We start from the raw sequence: 23,225 nt of genomic DNA, 5'->3' as shown, positions 1-23,225 counted from the left end.
TTTGCACTGAACCTGTCAGCCAGTATGTTAGCAATGTGTGTAGGTTCAGTAATTTTCACATCATTTTGAACTAATTCTGAGCATATCTGGGAGTTTCCTCCTAGGTTTCTAACATAGCTAAAGAAGGCCTTATGATTGTCTTTAGAGTCCTTGGCGATTTTTCTCTCAAAATTTGCCTTGGATGATTTTATGAGAGCTCTTAGTTTTTACTTATAATGATCAAAGGTGTCTTACCTTTCAAGGATTTTGCTCTATCTTGTAGTAGCTTCCTCCTTTTGTTGTAGAGCTTGTTTATGGCTGGGGTCCACCAGACTGGACGCTTGCCTTTGGTACAGAGAGTCTTAGTTTTGTTTGGGATTGCCTGATCCATGCAGTCCTGTAGGTGCTGGTAGAAGGCATTTGTAAGTGATTCAGCGGTTTGAGTAATGTTTACCACTGGCTCAGGGGCCTTAAAGGAGACCACACTAGTTTTAGAAGTGTGAAATCGGCTTTTGAGAAGTTTTTCATTGTGGTCTTTTTGTTTCAGGTGGGCGGGATGAGGACCTCCAGCGAGATTAGTTTATGATCTGATCTCACCAGTGAGGGTATACTTCGGTGTTGAACATTTTGATCCCATGTTCGTGATGATGAGATCAAGTATGTTTTCACCTCTTGTGGGGATGGTGACTAGTTGTTCCATGGCATTTGAGTTTATGAACTCCAGGAATCTTTGGGTTAGAGTGTTCGGGCTTGAGTAGTGTTCCCAGTCTATATTAGGGTAGTTGAAGTCACCTAGTATGATGGTGTTTGAGATACATTTATCCTCCAATGTTTTCAGGAAGGCCATGTGAGTTTTCTGGGTTTGAGAGTGTGGACTGTAACATGCTACAAATTGCTGAGCAGTCTTGGCTATGGTTAATTGCACCTGGATGGTCTCAGATGCATCGCGTTACCAACCTTGAGGTGTGGGTGTCCTTATGAATATGGACACCCCCTCCTTTCTTGGTGTTGTCCGGATTTTGGGGCGGAACGTATGATATGAGGTGAAACCTGTTAGTGCTGGGGTGCTCACAGGAGCCTTGAACCAGGTTTCTGTCACAGCACAGACATCGATGTTCTCCATATTGAGAAGGGCCTCGAGTGCGTGCATCTTGAGATTGAGACTTCTGGCATTGAGCAGCATTACCCTTTTTTTTCCTTTTGGTGTTCTAGGGTGGTAGGTTTAGAATTTGAGCCTTGCCTAAAAAGGCACTATGGGGTGGCAAGAGCCTTTGCCAATATCCGGAAGCCCAGGGTGACAGGTGCAAGCCGTCCCTTGTGAAGCAGCGTGGCTTGTCCAGCATGTCATCCCAGGCAGACAGACATTGGATCCCCTTTGAATGACACCAGAATTTAAGCCAATTATTAAAGCTGATCATCTTATCACTGTATTGTGGCATCATTCTAGGTGAAGGTAGGATACTGCTCAAGGTCAGGGTCATACCTGCCTGGGCTACATAATCAGAGAGCTCCTCGACGTCCCTTTCATGTAGTCCAAGGAGGTCGCGTCTCAGGTCGCTGACACCAGCGTGGACAATGACTGAGTCGCACTTGTACCTGCTGTTGAGAGACCTGAGTGCTTGCTATGTGGCGGATTCTAGCCCCGACAGGCAGCTTACTGTGACCTTCTCCTTACTCAGTCTGGTGAGCGGACGTCAGTGTGTCTGACTATGGAATCACCAATGACAAGTGTGTCTGGCATTTTGTTTGGCCTTAAGGGCTGTGACTGTTTGACACTCTGACTGTGTGGTCTATGTGTTGCATGTGTTGGGTGAGGTGGTATTTGTTTGGGTGTCTGCTTTGGTGGCCTCTGCTGTTTTGGTTTTTTGACCAGAGCCTCGAGTATGTCTTTGTGTGTATGTGTATGATTTGAAGTTGTGATGGTACCATGTGTGACTGGGTATGTATTGTGTGTGGTTGCCTTCTCCTCCTGTCTGGTCTTGCCAGTCCTATGTTGAGAGAGCTCAGCCTCCAGTTTGGCCGTATAGTTGCATCTCTCGCATGTATTTGTGTTTTGTGGGAGAAGGAGAGGATTGTCTGTGTACATGAGGCAATTGTAACATTGCCTCAATATTCCCAGGTTCACCAGTTGAGCTGGAGAGGACACTAGCAACTGATCCCTCGACATACTAGAAGTAGTAGATAAAGAACTTTCAAAGGACTCGGGGGGAAGTGGGTTTTGGGCTGGAGGGGTACTATCTATAATAAGAGTGCTTTATCAAGGTGCAAGTACTGTAGGAGTAAGTGCTAGGCTTTACAGATAGAGAATAGTCTACTTGGGAATCAAGTAGAGATGAACTTTTCAGTTATAGGATATGCTGGTTAGATCAGCAGTACAGTTTAGCGTGTTTTATAGCAGGGGGCTGAAGTGAGCTAGGAATTGGCCCAAAAAGACCAATGGACTACTAGTTTCTGGCTGAAACTTCACCAAATCGGACAAAAGGCCGCTCAGTGCTACCCACTCCCACTGGTAAGCAAAGAAACTTCCCTCCTTCCTAACAAGGCAATGGATCAGTAACAGGAACTAAAAAACAAAGCCCAGGGATCAGCAACTCTGAAACTGGACTACTCTAGTTCAGTAAGGTGGGAAAACAAGAGATTTTTTGTTTTATTACAGAGATAAGGAAAAAAACAGACAGTAAATGCTATAAATGCTGTAAATCGGCTAGCGCACTTTAGTGTGTAGCCTACAGAAACAATTTGCAACAATTAGTAACTTAAAGTGCAATAAACAGTGTAAAATGCAGAAATCACTTAAAGTAGCAGTAAAACAGGCGAAATGCAGTCGCTAGCTTAATAACAGTGGGAAAGCCACAAAAATACTTATATCTGGTAGAAAGTCACTCTTTAGCTCTCTGCTGCTTGGATCACTCTGCAGGCCACCACGAGGATCTGTGCAGAGTTGGTACAAGCTGGAAAACACGTGTTAGCGTGTTTTATAGCAGGGGCTGAAAGGAGCTAGGAATTGGCCCAAAACGACCAACAGACTACTAGTTTCTGGCTGAAACTTCACCAATTCGGACAAAAAGGCTGCTCAGTGCTTCCCACTCCCACTGGTAAGCAAAGAAACTTCCCTCCTTCCTAATAAGGCAATGGATCAGTAACAGGAACTAAAAACAAAGCCCAGGGATCAGCAACTCTGAAACTGGACTACTCTAGTTCAGTAAGGTGGGAAAACAAGAGATTTTTTTTTTTTTTTTTTTTTTTAAAAACCGAGTTATACTAAAAACCGAGTTATACTAATGGAAAAAAGTCCGGGCGACCGGACCTTTTTCCATTAGTATAACTCGATTTACAACGGGCACCGCTGGCCAATCAGCGTGCACGTTTTGGGGGGATCATGGTATAATACTGGATTTTAAGGGATACTTTAGAGCTTTGCAGTTAAAACTCATATACATAACACAAAGAAAATGTTACAAATATATGTAGAAATTGAGTATGATAAAACAGTGGGTGGTGAGAAGAAAGGAAAGAGGAGGACTTTGGATGCAGGTCCTCCACCAGACAGAAAATTACATTTATAACGTAGCAGAAAGTATTCTAAGAACCAAGCCAACACAGTAATAAAGAAAGGAGATATTACCAATGGGTATGGCAGCATGGGGTAAAGAATGAACCAACATAATGGGAGAAAATAAACTAGAGGTGGAAAGGTAATGAAGTAGAATGAGGCTAAACAGAAGTTTGAACTGCAAATTAGAGACTGCATTCCATACTAGGAACTGAACAGAATACAGGTAAAAAGAAAAGGACAGGAGAATGTCACGTGAAAGATCAACTCTGGTGGAGTTACAAAGGGACAATTAATAGGACATATAAATACTGCATGGTAGCAATCACAGAAGGTTAGAAAAAATGGGGAAGAGAGATTTCAAAGGTTATTTACAAAGAAATAATGGGAGGACAGCTGCATCCTTCCCAAGTAAGCAACAAGTCTAAAAGGTATAGAATTTTTGTTTGGAAGTGTTTGCATAGGTATTTTTATACCACAAGCAAACTTCAGATTTTTTTCGGGTAGATGGCAAATGCTGGAAGTGTAGCGAGACAGAAAGAGGTAACTGGGAATGTTTTTTTTTTTTTGGGGGGAATGTAATGAATTGGCAGATTTAAAAAATTCCCTACAGAATTCAATGTGAAAAATGTCGGTGGTGCAAATGGGTGTAACTAAGGAAACGATTCTTCTGAGCTGGGATATAAAGTCAGAATTGCCCATATATGGTAAGGCCTTACTAAATTTAATTTTGTTGGCTGAAATAAAAAAAGCAATTACTAGAAACTGAAAATCAAAATCTAAACCAACTGTAATTGAAGTACTGACTATTATAAAATAGATATAACAGGAGATTGAATATTTAGAAAAGGATTGTGCAAACTAAATGCGAAATAATGTTTACGAGGAGGCGTGAGGTGTAAAGAAAGGCAGGAATTTAGCAACTTACGTAATGTTGGCATCAATCATAATTGTTAAAAAGAAAACATCTGTATAATGAATGAAAATTAAAGTTTGTTATGGTTTGTTTTCTTTCCTAGTATTTTGTGTACCTATGTCAATGTCCACAATGTAAAAATTTAACTAAGGTTTTAAAAAAGACTGCAACATAAGTACATGCCAACAATGTAGAAAGCTTATTACATAGCAATGCACTATAAACAACATCTGCAGGCCCTGGCTCCACTGCAGGCACACAAAAATTAATATGTCCTGAAATTATCAAAAAGAAAACCTGCAGTCTTGAGGATCAATCACCTAGATGTCATTTTTTATGCCACTTGGTTACATTCCACCAACCATAGTTCTGAAATGTAACAACTCGGACACAATGCTACTATTTTTGCTCACTGATTTTCTCTGTAAAAGATGGACATGCACAAGTGTGTGTGTATGTGTGTGTGTGTATTATTACTATCATATAAATGAAGTAAGCCTCTTGACAAAGGCTCATTATCACTACCAACATGAAATCTTCTATTCTGAAAAACAAGTAAAGAACGTCTTTTTGCCCCTCTACTCTAATTTTGCAACAAGCGTCAGGATTATTAATGCTGAAAGGTTGAGAGGTATACCACCAAACATTTTAAAAATGCATTAGCCAAGTCCCTGTATCCCCAGTTGCTAGATATTTTATCAGTTCTTCAAGTAACAGGATGCATATTTCATCAATTTCTGTACTGAATAGAAATAAGTAACCAGTAAACAGACACAGCAACAGTTCTTTATAATTCACACCAGCAGTAGTACAAACCAGCTGAACAAAACATTTGCATCTCAAAACAGCTGTAGAAAGCATTTTAATAAATGAATTCTTACTGCAGCTGCAAGAATTACTTTATTTCTTGGCTATTTTCCAATAGCAATGAGAAGAATGCAAATGACTTGCCTCTCAAAGTAAATACATACATATGTAAGAAAAAGTATCTACATGAAAAAGACATCCATTCTACAATCACACTGCTGACAATACTTGGCTAAATCCTACAAAGTAGCTTAACAGTCTAAGAACTCAGTACAAAAACTGAAGATTAAGAGGGGGAGCTGCGGGGCTTAGGAGTCAAACATTGAATCTGTGCAACCTCTCACTGCAAAGCAGCACAGAAGGAAACATTTTAGACAAAATAAATGTGGTACTAGATTAAAAAGTGGTGACAGTTTATGAATGCACAAGTATATATGATAGAATAAGATCAAAAACCATGAAACATGGGTGTAAGGAAGCAAGCCAGGAGTCCAATGGAGATCGAAGCAAATGGTTTTATTAAAAACATGACATTTTTTTCAAAGGTCTCATCATTTAAGACAGGATTAAATCATTTTAAGCTCCTTTGTTCATTTCAAGGTTGAACTTCTTCAGAAAATGTTTAACATTAGAAGCTGAACTAAGTTAAAAGACTATTAGGGAAGGAAGGGGGTGGGGCAGAGACCCACCTCCTCCATTTGAGTATGTATTTAACATTGAGGGAGCCTTTTAAGCCCGGAAATGTGTCTGCCCTTAGGAGGATTTGCTATCTGAGTTCTTCTAATTCAAGAAGGGAGTGTGTGTCACCAATAAAGTTTGGGACTATTTCAATCCCTGTGCAACTGAATCCCTTGGAAGAGCTGCAGGTCCTCAAATGGAGAAGGTAGGTCTCAACCCCACAGCTTCTAATGTTAAACATTTTCTGAAGATGTTCAACCTTGAAACGAACTAAGGAGCTTAAAATGATTTAATCCTGTGTTAAAACGATGCAACCTTTGAAAAAAAAAAATATATATATATTTTCTTCTTTTTACTAAAAGAGTTTGCTTCGATCTCCATGGGACTCCTGGCTTTCTTCCTTCCACCCACACCTCATGGTTTTTACTCTTATAGTGTTTTAGTCTGTTTTCTTAAAATCAGTGTGTTTGTTTAGTTAACATACATTATACAATGACCAGCCATTAACATTCAAAAAAGTGCAAGCTGACTGGTCAGCCCAACCACCGTGCCCACTATAAAATCCAGCATATATCAACAGAAACAGTCAGGTTGCCTGGATTTTCTTCTATTAATGTATGCTACCACTTTCCAGGTCGAAAAGTATGAAACTTGAAATCCGGACAGTTTAAAAGTGCAAGCGAAACAGGACAGAAATACAAGGAAAATCAGGTTGTTGTTATTGTTGTGTCTTTCGGCTTTTCCTGGTTAGGGGTCGCCACAGCAGAACTCTGGTCCGCTAATGATTGGCAATATATTTTTACGTGCCGAGTTGCCGGCCCTGACGCACAACCTTCAACGAAGGTATGCCCATTTGCACATGTCTCCACACAGAAGACGCTCTAGCTGAGAATCGAACAGGACAACGTCTTACTGTGAGGCAACAATGCTACTGCAGCACCACCACTGCAGTTTTATGTTATGTAAAACATAAAAAAAGTACCCGATTTTCCTTGTGTATCTGCTCTGTCTCTTTCATACCTCCGAACTATCTGGATATCAAACTTTTTTTAAAAAGGAAAGAAAGAAATGGAGATTTTCCTTTCTTCATTGCTTCCTTTCCATAACACTGATGTACTGCAGAAGTGTGATAATGTAAGTCCCATGCACATGCACAGTACATCAAAAATGCAGCAGGATACAAAAAGAATTATTGCTATATCATACACATAGGTGTGTGAGTGTGTGTATAATGTACATACTGTAACACAAAGTAGTGGCTTTCACCAGTTAAAATGAGTACACATGGCCCAAAACACTGAAAACATGTGCCAACAGTGGTACAAACAATGTCTACATGTGGAAACAGTATTGGTAAAAGTCTGTAAAAACTGTTATGCTCAGCTACCAAGCTGCTACTTTAACAGCAGAAAAAAAATTCTTATTTAATGTGCAAGTTTCTTTATGGCAGAGAACATAGGGAACATACGTTTTATAATAGACAGAACAGGTTTGCTGAATGAAGTAATAACGTATGAATAAAAAGAGGGCAGAAAAAAGACCGGGCAGAGACTGCCTGCCCTTTGTGAATGATGCTTACAGACCCAAGCAACATCTCTGACAAAAGGCATCATCCACAACTGCAGACAACATGACAGAGGAGACTTGAAGTTGCTCTACCTGGGAACTACTTTCAGAGACTGTTGCCAGCACCTAAGTATGTGTTTAAGGTACAGCTGTGTTACAATAATGTCTTATGGCACTGCATTACTGGAACAACTTGTTAAAAGAAAAGATGTGAAAGAGGACATGCAGGAAATCAGAAGCATATTTTTTGAATTGAACAAAGCTAGATGAGCTGAAGAAAGACCTGGAATATGTGTGTAAACTTATATGGTCAAAGGCAGAGCTAACCATGACTATGTTAATCATTATCACTGCAGAGAGAGGAAGAGAGCGAGAGAGAAAATCTGTCATAAGGTGTATTTAATCTGATGATATTAGCAGTGAAAAAAAAAAAAAAAAAACAATAGCAGGGAAATGGAAAGCAACACAACTTCCACTAAGGATAAAAATAAATGGCCAAGAGATTCCAATCAGACTGAATCTTAACAGTAAGAAGACAACAATGATTAGTTTATATCCTGACTTTCTCTAGAGAGAAAAAAATTAAGTAAAAGGACTGTATAACTAAGAGAAGACCATTAAGAACTGATGGTTAATACTCACGTGATATGGAAATACATTCATATATTTAGAAAAAAGTGGGAGTGAGTGTGTGTATATGTTAGTGTATCACATTACTGAAGGTCAATATTTATATATTGTTTTAATAATAATAACAAAGTACAGACGGCATGGTTTGTGTTGTAAATGTTTTTTTTTCCCTAAACACTGTGTTCTTTCTTTGATTTAATAAAGATTTTACTATGAAAAAAACAGGCGAAGTAAACTTAAATGTCCATACAAACACAGCTGCTCATTTTAAAAGCAGTAAGGTACTCAGAAGATGCATGTGTACAGATACTCCACACTCCCAGATACTTAAGTCAGAGTTCACATCACCCAGGTTGAGTGCCCTTAGTCACCAGAGAACAAAGTCTTTACTGGAAAGAAACTCAAATCATTTCCTAAGAATCAACATGAAATTAGGCTTTTCAAACCTAGAGATGTACATTACACAGATACTATAGGACCAACAAAGGTCACTGCAAGGCAAAATCAAAAAAGACAGTACCCTTAACACTTGGGGGGTATTATTAATGTCTATAAAATGCAAAACCCTGACACGCTTTAATGTTTAGTTGTTAGCCAAACTATTCTTCTGATATAAACTATTTTTTCTTGTCAGTGTTATTATGTTAAAGTAGACCACCAGCAGCAAAATTCTTTTCAGACGAGCAGTAATCTGAGACATAATTTCAGGAATTTTAACTAGTTTGAGCTGCCTCAGATATACTTCCATCATTATAATGAGTATGTTAAATATAAACAATCCTGCAAAATCAAAGTGCAAAATTTTCTAAAGGTCACATGGAAATTCCCATAATTATAAATGTGCTTGTTCTGGCATCTTCTGTTCCATCTGACACTGCACAAAAGCCTTCTGCATGTTCCTCAGTCTCTTTATTTACAGTTAGCCACCAGTCTTTCCAACTAGCCAGTGTTGTCACTTTAACAACCAGGTTGGCCTCCTAACAGTTCTTCAGTGAAGCTTTTTTCAGCTTACAGAAGTCTAAACATGACTGTGCCACAAGACACAACTAGAAATGCATCTCTCCTTTGATAAAACATTTTCAAACCAAAGTAGCTGGAGTGAACTAACTTTCCAGATTTCCACATTCATGAAACCATAAATCACAAGAAATAAAGCATTTTTACTAGTTATGAATCAAAAGGAATGTCTTGAAATTAGTCTCTGTCAAAACATTTATACTTCTGTGATGCCCTTGCGACAATATCGACATTTCTGGTTAACAGAATGTTTTCTGAAAGCCAGTTAAGTACTGGCACTGCTCTTGGAAATGTAATGCTATACCCTATTAGCATAAAAGAATAACAATGGAGCCCAAATCTGAAATGTTGCTGCTGCTTTTATGTTGCTCTTGTTCTCAACAAGTTATGTTAAACACAATCTTGCAGTCAGTCCATCCATTGCTGTCATGGACTCGTATAGCATCTCCATTAACAGGAATACTACCCACAGAGTTTACTAGTCAAGCAGGGAATGACAGCAGATTGCCAAACCATTTCTTCTGTATCACACAAACACACTGCACACATAACAACTGAAAATACAGAGCTGACAATTTATCTACTGCATGCCTTTGGATGTGGAAAAAATGATTATCCATGGAAAACCCATATGAACACAGGGAGCATATGTATACTCCACATAGGAGGCTCCCCCAGCCAAGAAACAAAGTGGAGAACCTGTTGCTGTGAGAACACAATGCTACTAAACATGCCACTTTGTCTCCAGCTTACCATCAGTAGACAATGTGACCTTTCTACTGAAAAATGAACATAAGGAATTTCTTTACTCTAAAAATTAACGTTAAAAAAATTTAATAATCCATCCTTCAAATGAGACGTTAAAACGCGGTCCCACTGCTTGCATTGGTGGTAGCTCAGGTAGATGTAAAACATTCCATGGCACTTATCAAAAGGGTAGGGTCTTTTATTTACATACGAAAAAACTCTTATTTACAACATATTTACAAACATTTACAAATATACACATCTATACACACATATTCATAATTTCCTTTACAATCATACTAAATTTTCATTCCTTTTTCCATAACCACATCTGCTTTTACTCAATATTGTTGCTAAAATCCATTAAACATCATTTCATTTGTTCTTTCATTCCATATACCCCTTAGACATAAAATAAAACTTTTTTTATCTATCATTTTGACATATTCTTTACTTCTATTCTCATAATATTCGTGTTTATTTTATGCACTTCTTTTACTTTTTAAAAAAATCTTGTTTATAAAGGTCTCTCCATAACTTAACTCTTTTACATTTCAAAAACACATGTTCTGTAGTTTCTTCTTCTTTCACTTTTTTATGGCATATTTCCTTTTACTGGTTAATTATCTATCACCAGTCTCCACAAATATCTTGACATCTGACTTTCTGGTTACACCACTTGCTTCTTATTTTTATAGTGTTTCTTATTTTTATAGTGTTACTTTTTTCATCTGTTAGATTTTCCTGTGGTTTTACATAGAAAAGTATGGCATAAGAATGTAATATCTTTTTCTATATCATCATTTTTTATTTTTCCACAAAAATATTTTTTCTCTAACATTTTAGTTCATTTAAACATTATTTTTCTCTTTTATTCCTTTTTTACCATATCCCCACATGTATCACTTATATTTATATGATATTATTATTATTACCAAGCTCTCTTTTTTTTCCCCATTTATCCTTTTTTAACACTTGGTTCAAATTTAAGCAGCATATACCAATGGATTAATTAACCCTAAACCTTCTTCCTCTTTACTTACATTCAAAACTCCTCTTTTTACTCGGTTCAGTCTAGAACCCCATATAAATAAAAAAAAATATCTGTGATAATCCCTTTTCAAATACTGCTGACAGCATAAATACTACTGCTAAGTATGTTATTTTCCCCATCAGTACTGAATTTATCAAATAAGCCTTTTTTCTGAATGATAGTTTATATGTTCTGTAGAAAGAGACTGGTTTGTTTTATTTCTTCTATTGCTTTTTTCCCCACTGAATTCTACTTACATCTTTACTTCCAAAATTTATACCAAACACAGAAATTTCATTCATTGTAATATATGCACCCCCTATCCTTACCACATCACCAAAACCTTTACCTTTCTCTTTATTTAAAGCCACCCCAATCACCTCTGGGCACTTATTTGTGTAACTTACTACTGCTTTTATCCAATTTTTTTTCCAATTACTATAATGTCATCTACATATGTTAACAGAATTGGAATTCTTAACCCTCCAGGTGTTATATACCCTGCTCCTTCATATTGTAATTTAAGTCACATACTATCAAATTCATAATTAATGCGAAGGATATACAACTCATTGGTCATCAACTGTCTTACACCACTTTTTATATGTACCCCTCGGCTTAATCAGCCATTTACATGTATTTTTACTTTATTATTACTATACGCTGACATACATAATTTCCTAACTTCCTCAATTATATTCCTTCATTAGTACCCATAAGATTTCATGTCCAATTGTAATAAATTCCTTGTCAAGGTCTTTTTATTTGTAATATAATCCACAATTTCCCTATCATTAATGCTTGGCAAGTCTTCCTCTTTACACTATATACACAGATATAAATATACAGGTTTTATATATATTACATATTCTCATTTTATATATATATATATATATATATATATATATATATATATATATATATATATATATATATATATATATACACACACACACACACACACACACACACACACACACACACACACACACACACACACACACACACACACACAAACCTTCCATATTTTCCATTTTACTTTCAAATCTCTTTTGAATTATTTTCATAAATATCTTATAGCCATTATTACTCAGTACTACTGGTCTCCAGTTTTATAATCCTCCTTCATCCATCCATATTAATGCACGTATTCCAGTACATCATTCTTTAAACATAAAACATTCATTTAAAATCTTTAAAAATATTTTTTGTCAATCCTTTGCATTTTTATTATTTTTTTTACATTTCATTCATTCATATTGTATATTTCATACACTATTCCATCTGGTCATACAGCAAAATCTGTATTTACTTGTCCTAATACCTTACATAGCTTATTTTAAAGAACTTACCTTTTCCAACTCTGTAGTCTCTTTTCCTGTTAACTTTTTTTACTTTCTATGTTTTTTCCACTAATTTTTTCCTTAAACATGTCTTGTACTACACTAATTCATAATCTTTTCCTGAGTCCGTTCTATTTCTCCTTTTACATTTTTATTTCTCTCATTACATAACCATCTTCCTGTACTAATTTGCTTAATAAGTAACTTGATGCTACTTCTCATTTTTTCTTGTAAATAACACCTTTACTTATATAACAGTTCTTATATTTTTTCTTGATTTTTTTTTCATGTAATCCTTTTTTTCTGTCAAAGTACTTTTCATTACTATGTTCTAAATCTTCCAGTGCATTACGTTCTTTTATATTTTTCTCTCTCTACTTTTCTCATATATTGCCAATCCAAAAAAAAAAAAAACATTTTATATTTTTCCTTAATTATCTACCATTTAGGCTACGTTTTATAACATGTTCTCATAGTAATATGAACTTTCCGCAACTGTACCACCGATCACATTCTTCATTCCATGCGTTCGCATTTATCCTTTTTATTCCTTTGCCTATTTTATTTTATAAAATTCTGTTTCCTTTATCTCTAGCCATATTGCAAGATGATCAAATTCCCGTTTCAGCTACCTCTCCTTTTATAACTAAACCTTCTGATACTATTAAATAAATCTGTTTCAGTTCTATAAATACCTCTTTTAAGTCCATGAATTTTTCCCAAAGTTTATCTTACCACATTTTAGAACTTCTAACATTTTTCTTATAACACTTCCTTTATTTTACACCTCCTAAAATTGCAATTAAAGTCTCCTGTTTTTAATAATATTTATTGCTAGATAATCTAAAATATGATGAAATAAGCTTGCCTTTTCTTTACAATTAGTATAAGCATATAATGTTATAATTCTGTACATTTATTTTTTTTTCTTTTTAAATCTACAACGGTTAATCTTTCCATTTTTTGATAAAGTTATATCTATTATCTTTACTGCACTTCTACAGAATATGGCTATTCCAAAACATCTCTCATTTCCTAAATTCCAGATTATCTTTCCTCCCCATAGTTTCTTGTGTTTGTAATCTTTCTTCATTTATTAAAAATCTTGTGTCTAAATTACATCTACATTACATGTAACACACCATCCCAAAATCCCTATTCTTCTTACTATATTCTTAATACTATTCTTATTTACAGAATGCACTCTAAACTGTTCACTTTTCCCTTAGATGCATGGTTTCACAAGTTCATAGCTAATTACTAGGCTAACTTTTTTTAATAGGCCATTCTAAGGTTAGTTCATTTCCCTCCCAAAGGTGAAAATCAAACATTGTACCTTGTGTCTGTGAGTAAAACACATTAACCATTATACCATCCCCCAATCATTTGCAGTATAAATTATTTTTTATACATTTCCTTTTGTACTTATCCCTTTACATTTTCTGTCTTTTACACTTTACCAATAGAATTGTTTTTTTTTTAATTTTATTCACTCACAACTTATGTCTTCATCACATTTTTCAGAACCTTCTATGTCATCTTTATTTTTTCTCATCTAATTTTTCTTCTATTTCTACCATTTCTAAAATGTCTTCATCTTTGTTCATTTTCTTCTCTATTTTCTTATTCGTTATTCCTATTTTCATTTTTGCAGTCCATCCATAAATGTCCAATTTTGTTATATTTATAACATTTCAATTCACATTTTTTGCATCATGTCCCATTTTCCCACAAATATGTACATATTTTCTTTTATTATAGTTACTTATCAAATATCCTTTTCCACAAAAAAAAGGGTTGTCCACAGTATTTTATGATACTCCTATTACCCTCCACATTTATCATGCTTGGTATATGTATACTTTTCCTTTCTATCTTTAACACAATATTACAATCCCCTCCATCAGTCCATAAACCCCTTTTATCACAAACCTTTGCAATGTCCAGTACTTCCTTAAAAATTTTTTTCAAATGTCCTTTCAAAGTCTCTCTTTCCAACTCTGTTCGAAACTGTAAATACATTTTCTTTGTTTTCTCTGTTAAATACTTTTATCACAAAGATTCCATGGGTTGCAGTCTTTCTTTTTTCATATTCTCCAAGACAAATTTCCACTGAAAAATCAGTCTCATATATAAATAATATCACAAAATGTCTGTTTCTTAATAAGAATAAGTGCTCTTACCTCATGAGCTTTTACACCCAAAGGAGCTACAAAACTGTCCTACACTTCATACCTGTCTGTTTCTTTGTCTTCTTTACTTTGAATCCTTGCCACACACTTCAATTTTTCATTTTTTCTGCCTTATTTCTGCTACTCCCCTTTTTGCTTCTTTTAATTTATCTGCATAGGTTTTCTTTTCTATCTCACCACTATTCATCAGGGCTGTCTCTGCATCATAATTTTGTATTTTCTCGATAATGTTCCCCAGGAAACATCTCCTTCATGTTCTGTCTTACATTATATCACCATTTATTTAAGTAAACCATCCCAGTTAGGGGATTGTAATTATATATCCATCATTTGCTGACTCATGATCATCAAACAGATTTCTTTTGAAACATCCCCTCAGAACCCTGGACACATTCTCTAGTCTCAATGTTTGCTTTCTCCTCCAATTCTCTCACCACTCCATTATCTCTTTCTCATTCCATCTGCCTCCCTGTTACTTCAGGCCACCTCTGGACCTGGAACTGAAACAGGAAGTGCTCATTGGTTCCCCCTTTAAGAGAGGCCACTAGCCTAGAGGGGCTAACTCGGTCAACCAAGGACAGGTAGCTAGACAGAAGGAAATGTTTCCTTCTCAATTTTTGAATACCTTCATTTAGTATAATGTAAAGTATTTTAGGAAATATGAAATAATGGTTTTAACACCTGAAGGCATTTCAGACTGAATCACTGCACCCAAACCCCAGGATGAAACATCACAAGTATAGGATACTGACATTTTCTAATAACAGTACACCAGTACCTTATCATACAAAAGTCAGCACTTCTATACACTTTCTCACCATATTTTGCCTGTCACCTCCATGCCATAATATAATGCATTATCATTCAATGATCTACGTAGTACAGCCAACATCGTACTTTGCTTAGGCACAAGCTTTCAATAATATAGCCTCAAGCCAAAACACTTTAACGCTTTCACGTGTGTGAGCACTAGGGGGGAATGACATCATGGGTGGCCTTTTCACAGCAACTTATCTCATCTGGTATTCAAGGAACTTCTTTACTCCAAAATAGGTCTTTGAACTGTGACCTAAACTCAAATTATGATTTTTAATTCACAGTCTATAATTTTGAAAATGTAATTTGTTCTTATTGAGTGTATAACAAATAGTGTTATGGTGTTTTTTTCTTTCAACATTTTCATTTTAGAGTGTCTTGGAGCTTTTGTCCCTGGGTCTCTAATGAAAACAGACCAATTCCTAGCCCAGTCAGACTTCTACAATCAACAAAGAAAAATAATTTAAATAAATTGTCTTTTTTTTCTTTATTTAAGGATGTATACTGAAGCAATATAACACATTATCCCTATCTCTTTGAATGTGTATATATATATATATATATATACACACACACACACACACACACACACACACACACACACACACACACACAGCAGTATATATAACAACTTAAAGAAAGTAGGGAATGCTCATGCTGGACATCTACAAATGCTGCAGCCATTACTAGCAAGTTAAAAACATACGGCTAATTAATAAGCGTGTGTGTCTGTGTGTTTTACAACCACAACATATTTTATAACCATCAAAGGTACAGTTGTGCAAGATGAACTTACCATAAGAGTAGATGTCTGAATGATCACTGCTACAGTAGCCATAGCAATATGGGTTACATTACACCAAGGATGTAACAGCCCAACTGTACTAGAAGTAATAAATAAAGTAACAAAAAGAAAAACTGGAATTGGGATCTTTTAGAAAAGGGTAGAAGCAAATTACTTTGGGAAACAATGGGAACTGCACAGTGGTACAGCGGAAGCGTTCTCGTCTCACAGCAAGAGGTTCTCCGGTTTGGTTCTCAGCTGGAGTGCCTTCTGTGCAGAGTCTGCATGTCCTCCCTGTGTTCGTGTGGGTTTTCTCTGGGTACTCCAGTTTTCTCACATGTTACAAAGACATGTATCTGGAGTGTTTCTCCCCGAGCCTTCACTGAAAATTGGCTTTTTTCCAAGTTGGTCTTTCCCAGTAAATAAATGTTAAATAAATAAACAAAAAAAATTGTGGGGAAAATACATATGGGGAGGAATGAGGTTTAAAAGAAGACAGGATTTGAATGAGTTATGTTTGACTGACAATGACTGGGTAAATTATAAGCACTGTATAATGTTTGCTACTAGGACTATGTCAATGTGGTTTGTGATGTAAACTGCTTGCAACTGGGATTGTGTCAATATGGTTTGTTTTCATTTACATAAAAGCATGACTGTCTATGTCATAAGTGATAATTTAATAAAGATGTTTCTTGCAAAAAAAAAAAAAAAGAGAGAGAGAGAGAGAGAGAGAGAGAAGGACACAACAGCAAGCAAGTTTCCAAAGCTTCAGGGCACTTTCTATGCACCCAAACAGTCAAGCAGCTTGAGCTGAGTGAACTAAAAGACAAGTTTGGGCACGAAGCCCTTCAGAGCTTTCCTGCCAGTAGAGAGAGGGAGGCTAAGCCCTGAAAGAACACGGGCAGGGATAACAAAACATAAATGTCTACACCATGGCATAAAAAACACACCTAAAAACAAGGGAGATGGAAGGAAGAAGTGGCTACTGTGGTATGATAATATCATAATTCTTATGATAACAACAAGTACCAACACCTGTAATTTAGACAAAAAATACAAGAAAGAAAAGTGAAGATGTCAGTTACTCATGCCTTTCCTGCCTTCATGTGTGCTTAACAGAATAAACTTACTTCATAAAACATGCAATCCACTTCTGCAACATTTTAAAAAACATTCATCACAAAATTAACTGTCAACGCAATTACACTCATACAACCCCCTTCACAATATTTCTAACCATAACAACTTCAAATCTTACCTGTTCTCCCATCTATCTTTAAAATGAGCTTGTCCAAGTCTCTCTCCAACTTAACTCCCCCCTCTATACTCTCTCTTTCCCATTCCAATCTTATACTTATTTACTATCCTCTGCTACACTTATTTTTCATACCATTACTATTACCACTAATACACCCCACTATACATCCCTAGACAAGTCTCCTACTGCACCTTGGATGACCTTATTATCTTATATCAAGACAAAACTGATTTTTATTTATTTTTATTTAAAATGTATTGCTTTTCTGTTTTTTCTCTGTCAAATATTGTTTATTCTTCTGTATTTGATCTTAGTTCATTCCCCTCTAAATAACTCGGCACACAATATTTTTTGTTTTTCTTTCACAAATATTGTTATCTGTACTTCATAATAGCTTATTTTTTATATTAATATCGCATAATAAGTTTTCTGTCTATGCTTGGAGATTTTCTCTCCGGGCCTTTACTGAAAATGGACATGTATCCAGTTAGACTAGCCCGGTCAACAAATGTAAATAAATAAATAAAACTAATTCTGTGCATACAAGATTTCACACCAACATTCCATTACCTGTATCTCCTCTCATGACTGTATATTACCCAGGCTGTACTGTACTCTATGCCCAGCCTAACAATCATGTTATACTGCTTTGTATGCTGAATTTATGCTGTTCTATGTATGTATATATTATTCTGTATTCTTAGCCTGACAATAATGTTTATGCTACGTTGTGTATGTCTGTAATGTGTTTTTGGAGCATTTGTTCCTGGGCCTCCACTGAAAACAGGCTCTTCTTGGCCCAGTGGACTTCCCCGGTCACCAAACTGACAAAATAAATAATAAATTAAAAAAGCACTTTGGATTTCCAAGTTAAATCACATAAACATCCCTTATTTTACTCTAAGAAGAATAAACAATTTAGCCACCAACTATCAAGACAATTTTAGCAATAAGATTCACCAAAATAACAAGTACATAATCCACAATTTTTAGCAATATACTTGGACAACACAATAACAGATTTACAAGACATTACCAAGATTGACTCCTTTTCTGTAATTTTCAACAAACTCCCCAGCAACATTTTCCAAGATTCAATTAAGATCCAATAAGTGGCATACAAAAAGCAATGTCACACTGATGATTTCATTATTACTTCACTTTTTTTAAGCAGCAAGTTTATAACTCATAACCACATAAACTACTAAATGTACAGTTCAAATCAATATGAATAAACAGTGTTTTCTTAACAAGATAATGATTTTACTAAAGATAATATGAATATAATACATGAAAGTGTAAGATTAATCTAAACACGGAGATAATTAATTCCAAACACCAAACAGGAAATTCCCTAGGTTTAAAATGACCCAGAAGACAGTCAGCCTAGTACTAAACTACTAAATTATGATCATATAAAAATCATCAAAATTTGTCTCGGAGGACTGAATAATCAATCAATCAATCTGCATGCATGGCTCTTATGTCATTATCTACACCACATAACCCTTCAAAAACAGCAGCAATCAATGGTGGTGTGGCTCCCTACACATCCAAGCAACCTCACCATAACAAATTGTCAATGCAATATATCTTTTCTACAAATTCTACAACTTGTTGCTGTGTATTTAAGTTACAAAATGAAGTACCAAAAAAAAGTGTCACTCGTGGTCACTTCAGAGCTTCTTTTCTTCCAAATGCAAACATATTATTTAGCTGTTACTAGCTCTGATGTCCTGTGAAGTCTAAATAGGAAGAAATAGCTAAGACACAATGATTTCAATTCCAAGATGCCACTAGGTGATACTAGGCTGGCACAATGATGTAAAGCTTAATGCTCCTGCCCACAGTACCTCCTCTGCAAATTATGCATACTCTGCAAAACCATACTAAAAGGTTAAAAAAGTGAGTCTTGTGACTGAATAGCAACCCATCCACAACTGATTCCTTGTTCTATTTCCACTTATTACAGGAGTATGCTCCACCTAACCTTTGCACTACAAACAGTTCTTTGTAGAGAAAAAGACAGCAGTTTTGTAACAGATCATCTATTAAATAACTTATGGTCATCACACCTGAAACAGCTACTAGTATATATATGTTTTTCTGTTATGTGCAAATTCATCTCAACTTAAATGTGTGTTTCATGAAAGGCAGAAACTTCAATGGTACACATATCTATCCACCACTAATTTCACATTCCAGGGTGCTAACATTATACAGTCACCAGGGCAAAGGAAACTAGACCTTAAAAAGAATAATTTATATGCTGCAGCAGCCCGGTGATGACCTTCTTAATGCACTATTTACATCGACACAGCCATTTACGTTATTAATCACCTCCCATGCACTGCTACAACTGCTTGATTTTACTTATGCACATATCTTGGAGTGCAGGAAGTACTCTCCTACATTATATGAACCAAAGCAATTAGCACAAACACACACGAAATCAGATGATGGATACTCAGCAAATACAAAAGAAAGCAAAAAGCAAATGTTGATGTTTGCTAGGCTCTCAGCATTTTCAATGATCAAAAACAGTACTTTAAAATAACTTCACCTGCCTGAGGAGTTATTCCACGTTGTGCATCAAATTACACTTATAACAAATGTCACACAACAATTCTGCATAACGATTTGAGGTCACCTGAACAGCTTCAAATTACACCAATGCAACTCGTTCACAGTTACAATCTACATAATCCATATACCTTCCGTGTCCTGTTTCTTACCCAGATCGTGATGTACAAATTGTGGGTTGTTTTGTACCAGTCAAAAAGAAAAAAAATATATGTACATTCTCACTTACGCCTACATCCCAGCCTGGGAACATTAAGAGCACTGCGCCGTTACATCTATCAACATAATGCCTATATATCAAATTCACTTACACAACCAGCACAACCGATCCAATGACCGGACATGAAGAAAGATACACATATAGTAACAGTTTCATTTGGCATGATATAGTAACAGCTGCATTTGTAATTTGCCTTTTATCTGCATAACACGGCAAGCGAAACTGCGGAATCTCAGTAATAAACGGGCCCCATTATCACATTCTTAAAATACTGCAGACTGTCGCAAGATCAGCAAGTACTACAAAAATAAAGCACATTCTTTAGACAACTTTTAAAAGCCTGTATGCCGCATGCACTCGATGTCCTAAATTATAAAAAGCAGAACAATTAAAAACAGCTGGGACATCATCAACATTGTGAACGTCCTCCACTGGCACACAGACAATACTGTAAAAAGGGATGTTTAAGCAAACAAAGTGTTGTTTATAACCCGTTCTTCCCTGCAGCAAGCTTACAGCCATAGTCAGCTGAACGGAAACTAAGCAAAATATAAATGCAAATATATTAAAAAAAGAAAATTATATACAAAAAACAAATAACATGCCTGGCTGTGAATCAACATCCCATGGTTTTGTATTCTGCGTTACAGCATTTCGCCAGTCGCACTATACGTCAAAGCCATTTCCTTCCACTTTCCATGCTGCGCTTTTACAATGACGTCAGCAGCTTCACGTGAAAGGGTTAACATCGTTCGCATACAGTTCCTGCACAAGTTATTGTAGTTGGACTTATTTTAAGTCCTACTTCTCAACCTCTTAGAGCAAAAAAAATGTGGATAAAGCCTAAAGTAATGGGGACAAAGGCCCACAAATAAGGGCATGTTTTTAATATTACTCTTATAAACTTAGTTGTTAAATAAAAGGATTTGTGTTACTGTGCATTTTTCGGATGGATGTGAAGTCTGAAACTCAAATGTTTGTCATTATTTACTAACTTCAGTCCTTGGTGATTTATCCGAAAACCACAAATTTTATGAGGAGTAGATCAAACGTATGAAGAATAAAGAATAAGTCTAGCCATTCTGCGAAAAATCTGAACAGTCGAAAGGTAATAGTGTGGCTCTTGTTTGAGTGTGTTTTTTTTTTAAATAATTGACTAGTGAAGTATAAATAGCTTTAGCCCTGCAGCTAAAATCAGTATAAAAACATACATAATCAAACTTCAGTGCAGGTAACAGTCCGCTGACTGCGATCTGCTATCGGAAAGAAACACAGAGGAGGACTAGGATAATATCTCCAATCATAACCAAGCTGTTATATATGAGACTTCAAGCGTACCTCTCAACTGTACCTGACTTTCTGAAACGCCCCTAATATTGGCTCGTATTTGTGCTCTTCCCTACCTAATCCTTCCTTATACTGGCAATATTGGAGAAAAGGGTGGTAGATTACACTTAATAAACAACAATAATTGCAGTTATAGACTTATTTAACTTTATAAAATGCATGTTAATTCACATTCTCCTATTCTGTCAACATCTCAAGTTAATAGTATTAATATTTTAAACTCAGTGAAATTTGTGAAGCACTGACCTGGTATCCCAACCTGCAGCCTCAATAGTCTACAGGACAAAGGAAAAGATTAGGAATAAGGATGACTGTTCAGATTGTTGGAGCCTGGTAACAGCTAAATTGGCAAAAATAAATAACGTCCTCTTTGTCTGAATGCTTGTTAATAGTTGACTAAAGATCTGATTAAACCCTTAACTGGACTGTTTTTTTTCCCTCTGGAAAGAAGACTTTATTTTTGCTAAGTTAGCTGTGGACAGGATCCAGTATTCTGATCAGTTATCCTTATTCATAATATATTTTAAAGAGTGTCCCTGATTATTTCTTGATTTATCCCCAAATCTGTAGGGAAGATATTGAGAGCTATGTTGCCCATGGATGTAGAGTCCAAAGTGAAGTGAAGCTTCAGAGGTGAATCTTGTTATTCATATGGAGAGTACCCAATACAGAGAATTCTGATAATGTGAATTTTGACATCTGTGCTGACAACACCAGAGAGACATAATCATAATTCTTTGCAATGCTTCGACCTTTTTTCTGTTCCACCGCCTATCAGTTAGAAAAAGTAGTGTAGGAGTGAAAAAGGTTTTACAGCTATAAATTCCAGTACCACAGCCAACAGGCAGAAGCAAAGTGCTCATCTGATATATGAACTGCTTTAAAGGCTGCTAGACATACTTCACCCAACCCCCTTTTGTGACAGCTAAGTGTCTTAACAACTTTCAAAGCTATGTAAATATTTCAAACATTGTTTTGTGGTGGCTCTTGCTACACTATAGTACAAGACTAGGGCATAACGGCACTGAAATGTAGTCAACAAAGTTATCTTTTTCCCATGCTGACTGAGTAATGACAGAGTTTCGTGCACTACAACTGAGTTAGGATAGGATAGACTCTGTCATGATTCTCTGGAGTATGTGGAGCTTTAGCTACTCTAGTGTACTAGTAGTTATAAAGAAAAAGGAGGTGCATGAGCGGAAACCATAAAACACTTAGCCCTACCAAGTAAAAAATCAATCAGAAGCTAAGAGTCCCTCCGATAAATAAAGTGGTTTAAATACCTAAGACACTTTACCACACTTTTTAAATGACAAAAAGTGTATTACAGCTTTTAAAGCAGTTTCATCTTCTAACTGTTGTTCGGTGGTGGCCATCATACCTCTCAACCTCTTAGCAAAATAAATCCAGACATAGCCAGAAATAATGGGAGGACAAAGCCCCAAAATAGGGACAAAACTTAGATATTGCTCTTATAAACTTAAAAACTTGCTAGAATAAAAGGTTTTGTGTTACCATACATTTTTGAAGGATATGAACTTTGAAACTCAAATGTCTGTCATTATTTAGTGAATTCTATCTTCAGTCATTTGCCAGAAAAACCCAAATTTTATGAAGAACAGACCAAAAATATGAGGCAAAAATCTGGGCATTCTGCAAAAATCTGGACGGTTGAGAGGTATGGTGGCCATCACTGTCTACTGTTCTGCTCTAGAGTAAGACAGATTAATAGTGCTGAGGTTTTTTTTTTTAG

General features: G+C 36.0%; 1 protein-coding gene across 1 annotated transcript in view; it reads right to left on the bottom strand.

Annotated features, from left to right (window-relative positions):
- The window catches only part of RNF145 (ring finger protein 145), a 1,685,498-nt gene extending 1,664,685 nt beyond the window's left edge, over positions 1–20,813 (bottom strand). The window contains exon 1 of the mRNA XM_044069355.1: positions 20,731–20,813. The gene's annotated coding sequence lies outside the window, so the exon portion shown is untranslated. The remainder of the gene's footprint in view (positions 1–20,730) is intronic.
- Positions 20,814–23,225: the final 2,412 nt, after the last annotated feature.

The sequence above is a fragment of the Protopterus annectens genome, chromosome 4.part0 (assembly GCF_019279795.1).
Source record: "Protopterus annectens isolate FY-2018-M chromosome 4.part0, PAN1.0, whole genome shotgun sequence".
Classification (NCBI taxonomy): Eukaryota; Metazoa; Chordata; order Ceratodontiformes; family Protopteridae; genus Protopterus; species Protopterus annectens.
The sequence above is the reverse complement of the archived record's forward strand: the minus strand, read 5'-3'. Positions and strand labels throughout refer to the sequence as shown.